We start from the raw sequence: 7,910 nt of genomic DNA on the forward strand, positions 1-7,910 counted from the left end.
AGATTAACTTCCGACTCATCCTCTTTGAACTGCAGATTCCATTTCAGTGATTCATTTGCATATTTCGACCATGTCGTTACACACCGCTGGTGGTCTAACTTGTTAGTGCTCTGTGGAGCTGCTATCAGAGGATATGAGGGTCATTGATCTCAGTCTCTGGCGGCTAACCCGTTCTCCATTCGTTCTCCCCTCACCGTGTCTTCTTTCCCCCACCATGGTTCGCCAACGTAATGACCATCTCTGGGATAGTTTAGTAAAAAGTTGCCTTGTCGACATGACCGCAGTTGCTTGGGTTCAAAACACGGACCTTAGTGAAACATAACCACCCCACCCCACCACCCAGCCACCCACCCCACCACCCAGCCACCCACCCAGCATCCCCAAGGCTTCCCCTGAAAGAGAACGATGAAAAGGGGCCTGGAGAAAATAGAAAGAAAAGAGAAGATGAGAAGGATGAGGGGGGAAAAAAACAGAGTGAGCCCAGCTAGACGGATAAGATGGCAGGCGGTTTTGGCCCGCGCTTCACTCCACATCGCCCTAGCTACTGATCTGCTCTCCCGACACTGCCCGCCGAGCACATTTCCATCACAGCAGCATCAAACTGATCAAAAAGCTCCTCAAATGGCTCCAGGCACTGCTTTCCTGTATGGGCTTCATATTAACCCTTTCCTGTATGGGCTTCATATTAACCCTTTCCTGTATGGGCTTCATATTAACCCTTTCCTGGATGGGCTTCATATTAACCCTTTCCTGGATGGGCTTCATATTAACCCTTTCCTGTATGGGCTTCATATTAACCCTTTCCTGGATGGGCTTCATATTAACCCTTTCCTGGATGGGCTTCATATTAACCCTTTCCTGTATGGGCTTCATATTAACCCTTTCCTGGATGGGCTTCATATTAACCCTTTCCTGGATGGGCTTCATATTAACCCTTTCCTGGATGGGCTTCATATTAACCCTTTCCTGTATGGGCTTCATATTAACCCTATCCTGGATGGGCTTCATATTAACCCTATCCTGGATGGGCTTCATATTAACCCTTTCCTGGATGGGCTTCATATTAACCCTTTCCTGGATGGGCTTCATATTAACCCTTTCCTGGACTACTGGGGTGGTGTAACACAGTACATTGAGTGTCCATGTATTGTACTATCAGAGAGTGAGATTTTAGTTGTGGTGTGTGTGTGTCTGTAAATGTGTAGGCAGTTTAAACACTATCAATTCAAATTTGTACATGTGTTTTGTAAAAACAATAAGCTTCAGTGTGTGTGTGTGTGTGTGTGTGTGTGTGTATACACTAGCGTTATTGTTGTTTGCATCGGAGTGTGTCATATTGAAAGTGATTAGCACAACGAACAGGCCCCAAGGTGCACTCAACCCGTGCTTATCTCTTATCTCTCCGACACACACACACACACACACACACACACACACACACACACACACACACACACACACACACACACCCCCTCTGTCTCCGGCAGATGAGGCTACATGTGCTCTTGATGTTAATGATAATATTACCAGGCCCCAGGCAGGGGATTGGAATGGGCCTTGGTAATGACCCATTAAAGGAGAGTGGCAGCCATCCCTACTCACTCAGTGAGCCATCACAATATACGCCTTGGCTTTAGATTGCAGTATTCATACAAAGTACACCATTGCTGTTTTACAATGGTAGGGTTATGAGTACTAGTTGTACTCTATGCTGATATGAACACTGATTTTGTATGTTTTACCACTACAAACTCAAATGGATGTTCTATAGGGATTTCGCTGTCCGACGAACCTACATCCCGACACGCGCACACACGCAAGAACGTATGCACTCACGCAAGAACACATGCACACAATCACTAAGGACTACTTTGAGATAATACAATAAGCACAACTCTATAGCAGCAGACAATAGAGAACATGTTAAATTGATAGAGTTGCATGAACCAAAGGTAATGTTTATAGCCTGTAAACGAAAGGGTGTTCAGCTGGCGTCAGCTTGAAAACCTGCAGTAGGATGGATCAGTAGTTTCTTTTTGGGGGGGGGAAATGTTATTTAATCTTTTATAAACAATACAAACATGCACATACAAATGACAACATCATACAAACATCAACTACATCGCACCTGCATCAACTACATCACTTTCCAACACATGGCCTGAAACTGCACCGTTTTGTTTCTCTCCGTAGCCCACACACTTTCAATATTTAAGTAATAAATCATTTGATTTTTCCATTGTGCTAATGACGGTGAATTGATTGATTTCCACGTTTTTAAGATACGTTTTTTTCAAGATGATTGATGAGAAGAGAATCGTCCGACCCATCGGGAATCTCACTACACTCCCATATGGCATGTCTTGAAATATGCAGACAGATGGATTAAGAGTATGTTTACATAATAATACTTCTGACAGCCAACTTTCTAGCTCCACCCACAACGTGATATAAAACATTTACATTCTGTCATGGAAATAAATGTATTACTAAGTCATTAACTGTTTCCATGCCTTTTGTTTTCTATCAGGACCAATTTATCTGAGAATTCTGAAAAGCTATTTAAGGATTTTTCCATGAGGTTATGTTTTTAGGAAGTGATATTAGTTATTGTACAATACATTTAATTGTCTTCCATATTGTTATAGTGTTCTTAACTATGAAGTTCTTAATGTTAGCGTTATCCTTTGAAAATGAAAAGGTAAAAACATTCTGGGGATCTTCAATATGTACCCATTGTTCCTCTTTAGTGCATTTAACAACAGACTTAGAAAGATGTAAAACTTTCTTTTATGACCGAGTATACTTTTGTAAAGAATGTCCTCATTTGGGTAATTGGTATTATCGACAATAAATACAAAAACGTTGTATTTCGGCATCAAAAGACATTATTGGTAAATCTATATCTTGTTTTTTTTGCATATTGTATTGAACTTAAACATGTTTTTGTATTTGTTTGTAAGTGCCACTTTTTTATAAACCCTGTTTGATTGATATGTATCAAGTCTGGTAAGACTTTTGCCATTCTATTGCTTATAATTTATTAAACTTATGGGTTTCATATAATGGGACTCTCCAGATTTTTCTGGATTTAATATAACTGAAATAACTGTTTGATACATGGAACTAGGAAGTACTGAATTGAGTGACATGTGTGTTGTCATTTGTGTAAATAGGGTGGCTACTTTGTCCCAAAATGTTGAATAGAATTCTCTAGGAAAGCCATCCATTCCTGGTGCTTTTCCCTGTGCGAATGTCTTAACAGTATCTAATTTTTCTTCTTGGGTGATCTTTGTTTTTAGTGAATACTTTTTGCCTGCTGATAATTGCTTCAGAGTTGTTGAGTCTAAGAAGGCTGTAGGATCCATCTAACTATTGTTTAATTCTGATTTATATACATGCAAGCTTTTGCATGTTTTATTAATTACGTTGTTGTTTCTAATTACTGCTTTTGTATCTTTATCTTTTAAAATTATAATTGGTTTAGCATGTATTTGTTTTGTGAGAGCTGTGCGATATTTACCAGGTTCATTTTCCATTAAGTAGTATGCTTTATTTGAGTTTAACCTGTTGGCTCTCTTCAAAAGTAAAAGATTGTATTCATTCTTAAGTTCCGAAATTGTATTTTCTTCTCTACCTTTTTCTAAGATAATGATTTATTACATTTTTATTGAAAATGTATTTCTGATTCAGATTGAACTTTGCAGAGTATGAGATTATTATCCCCCTGATGTACTCCTTAAAGGCATCTCAAATTCTATCGGAGGTTGGCTTTTCTCTGTCCTCTATGCCTACATTTGTAATGGTAGAAGGTTTTTATTTTTTAATTTACGTATTTAATAAATTTGGGGTCCAGAAGATGCGCTCTGTTCAATCTCCAAACTCTGTCACTGAGTGTATTTTCTATTGGTGTTGTAACGGTTGTCGTCGGGAATGGAGGACCAAAACGCAGCAGGAATGTGGATGCTCATCTTGTATTTATTTTAAAATAAAGTGAACACCAAAATAACAAAAACGAACAACTCACGAACAACAAAACAGTCTTGTCACGCTCACACACACAAAAGAAGAAACAATCTCCCACAACACTACACCAAACAATTACCCATATATAGGACTCTCAATCAGAGGCAACGAGAAACACCTGCCTCCAATTGAGAGTCCAGCACCCAAACCTAAAAATAGAAAACCTAAACTAGACAGAATGCAGAAATACAACCTAGAACATACTAACCTAGAACATACACCCAAAACCCAGGAACACATAAATCAAACACCCCTCTACAACACACACAAAACCCCCACCATACAAAACAAACATCCCTCTGCCACATCCTGACCAAAATACTAAACAACTACTCTCTCTGCTGGTCAGGACGTGACAGGTGTAATTAAACATGTTACCGGAGAATGATCCGATATCACTATATAATGAATTCTTTTAATCCAGTAAATTGTTTAGTGTATTTTTGGAAATAAGGATGTCGTCAATTCTTGAATAGCTTTTCTTACTTTCAGAAAAAAATGGAATAGTCCTTTGTAGTTGGGGATAATAACATCTCCAGGTGTCCGGTAAATCATTTGTAGAGATGAACATTTTCAGCCTCTTTGGAGGCTCCCTAAATTTGTGAATAAAAACTGTGGATACATACATTGCACATACATTGTACATACATTTAAAGAAAGACTGCCACTTTTAAGAAAGAAATACAATTACATTGCAGTATAATTAAGTCTTTTTTTTCTCTCTCTCCGAAACCAAATCCATCCCTCTCCACCACCCCTCCCTGTTCTCTCCCTTTTACCCCCCCCCTTGTCACCACCTCCCCTCCTTGTACTCCCATAACCACCCAGACCAAGTTATCCCAACCTCCATCCTTTCCCCTCTCCCTTCTTTTCAAACATATTTACACTCCTCTATACTACTACTTAATCATCCATTCTCCTTTATTCACACAGAGCATACACCCAAAGCCTCCACACACCCATTCTCTACCGCCCTCCTACACATATTAATATGCACAGACACATACCCACGCATACACCCACTCACACCCTCTTGCACACACACACACACACACACACACACACACACACACACACACACACACACACACACACACACACACACACACACACACACACACACACACACACACGCGCGCATAGAATAATTATTGACAATTGTTGACTTACGTGCTAATTTCCTCTTTTATATTGTCTTTTCAATGTCCATGTATCTCATTGGCTTTGGCTAATTCTATCGTTACTTCTTAGAGAACAACAGGTTCTTGGGGACAATAGAGTCTTGACTGTATTGGGGGTAGGGTGAAGTACTATTGTCTCAATATACGATAAACTGGTCTTGGGCGTCACTGTTTGTAGCCTAGTGTGCTTATCTGTTTTTCCACTTCTGCCTCTCTGCTGGGTACTGGGCTCTCTTTCAACTGGAAAGGTTTTCTGCAGCCTGTTTAGGGCTTCATCGGCTCTTGTGAACTCCACTCCATTCTCTGTGTTCCCTTCCATACCAACAGTATTGCTTGGAATCAGAGTTGGTTTGAGTCTCAGCGTCGCTTTACTCACAGATTGGTTTGCTGTTGTGTATAACTAACCTGCTCACTGTCTCCTGGTTGCTTGGGGATATATTGCTCTATCGATTTTAATGGTGGCTCAATCTAAACTATGTTGTCTGGCTTCTGCATATTTTGATGGTACAAAACGGAGCTACCTTCCATGCGTCCTATCAGTAATTTCATGGGGCCACTAGTTCCTCTATGACATCATAGAGTAATTAACGCAATTCATAGGTTACACTTCCGTACCTCGGTTGCGTCATGCCATTGTTATGAATGTTCTCATGCCGATGGCGCCAGAGTGGTGCCCAAAAGTCATGATAAGCCCAGTCATTCTGGACTGTTTGGTCTAATTGACACTATAGTGGCCTGGAAATACGATGACATTGCTAAAGTAGGCAAATATTTAGGTGGAAACATCTTTGCCATCAGTACCATGTTTATTTTCATTTAGACAGATGGCAATGTTTGTCAGAAATAGCTAGCAATGCTAACGCTAGCTAAAATCCAGTTGTCTTCTGTCAATCTTAGCTAGCTAGCTAGCTAACGTTATACTGAAATCAAAGTCAATATGGCGACATCAAAATGATGATGAAAGGTTTTCCTACTAATTATTTGCCTCCTTTTGTAATGTCATTGTAGTTCCAATAATGTACTTTTGATGAAATATTAATCAGCGCTCATTGACAAATGCATTTAGTAGAATGCCCATCAGTCCAAAGCAAATGTTCGAAACAATACTGTGATGAAACGTGCAAACCATGAATAAGTTGTTAACGTCATAATTTGTTCTGTTTCAAATGGAAACGATTGCCCTTCCCAGCTGGGGGTCAAGAGTACACCTCCATCTCTCAATATTAGCCACCATTTAATTAGATATTTGAGTAATATAAAGTAAAAGTGTACTATACCAATACAAGGGCTGTGCTCTGCCAGTAAGCTTTGATAAGAGCATCAGGTTCTGCCAGTTAGGGAGATTGTCAGTCTGTCCCAGCTGGAAAAGCTGTGAGGCTGCTGGTTTTCTTTGTTGGCCACGAGGCATTTTGCTTGTTTTTGGAGTCTTTAGATTGGGCTTGCCTTTGGTAGTTTTCCTTTTTGTTCATAATTATGCTTCATCACCATCTGAACAACTAATAACCTGCCTGGACTGGCCGGCCAAGAGGTCAAGAAGGAGCTAAGATAAGGTGGCTGTCTCCTGGGTACATGCATCCAACACGGTCCTCAAATGCTGATTTATCACATAAATGCACACACTCATTTAGGTTACAGGACCCTTTAGCTAGGCCTAAGACCCTTAGACATAGCGAGTGCAGCAAAATCAGTAGGCTAGTTATTGATTTCAGAACACTAGCAAGAAACTTTGTAAAGTTGCCTAAGCATTGTGGTAAGTTATGTACTTTTTTCTCTAGGCTAGCTAACATTTCCCCCTTTCAACATTGTTTTTAAAACTGGTTAATCACCATTGCTGCTGTGCAACAAGACAGGCATGACTTTGATTGATGGACCACGTCAAATCTGCTTCCTAGCTAATGACAGATCATGTCAATTTGCCCAGCTAGCTAATAAGCTAACTTTCAGTGGATAAAACTATTTAGTTATCTCTTAATATTGTATGATTTGCTTGCCAGTGATGATATCAGTAGTCAGACAGACAAGTTTACCAGAACGAGCTTAGACTCAAAATATACTTGTCAATGTCAATCTCTTTCCAAAAGCCTTATCTCTGATGAAGCAAACATATCTGAAATGACATGAATACCTAACATGAAAAGCATGCAGTTACTTACTGAGGATAGAGCAAAATGTGCACAATTTCTTTGCATGGAAAAATCTGAAATTAGTAGTTCTGGCTGTGCTTTTCAAGAGGTGATGATTTTAACATTTGTCTCCCTGGAGCTGGGGGTCTCCCTGCCCCATAGCAGGTAAATTTAACTTTCTGCACCATATTGTGACGTTTATTGATGACAACCTATTGTGACCCATTTCAAAGGGTGAATTCTCACTAGGTTTCTTTTTGTGTCCATTTTGTGTCAGTCATCTGTAACAAAAAGTGAAAGCTATTAACATGCTCATACTATCAAACTAGATTTTCTGTGTGTCTACAGTAATGGTTCCCTCTAGCATTTTGGACAGTTTGTTTGTGTAAGTATAATGTAAGTATGTTGTATGTCTCTTGTCACTTTCAAACAGGCCCCGCTCAATCTGTAATTTTTCGCAAACGACCCATCACCAGAGTGTCAGCTATTGACAGAGTGCAAGGTCAGCGTACTGTACACATTTCCAACATACTCCTGCACATGAAAAAGTTACATCCAGCTAGTTTTCTGAACGAGTAAT

The 7,910-nt window shown here is 39.8% G+C and overlaps 1 long non-coding RNA gene across 1 annotated transcript in view; it reads right to left on the reverse strand.

Moving 5' to 3' along the window:
* Positions 1-5,756, reverse strand: part of LOC123730963 (uncharacterized) — a 32,241-nt gene extending 26,485 nt beyond the window's left edge. Inside the window, exon 1 of the long non-coding RNA XR_006762459.1 lies at positions 5,197-5,756. This is a non-coding gene — a long non-coding RNA (uncharacterized lncRNA). The remainder of the gene's footprint in view (positions 1-5,196) is intronic.
* Positions 5,757-7,910: the final 2,154 nt, after the last annotated feature.

This window comes from Salmo salar, chromosome ssa27, assembly GCF_905237065.1.
Source record: "Salmo salar chromosome ssa27, Ssal_v3.1, whole genome shotgun sequence".
Lineage (NCBI taxonomy): Eukaryota > Metazoa > Chordata > Actinopteri > Salmoniformes > Salmonidae > Salmo > Salmo salar.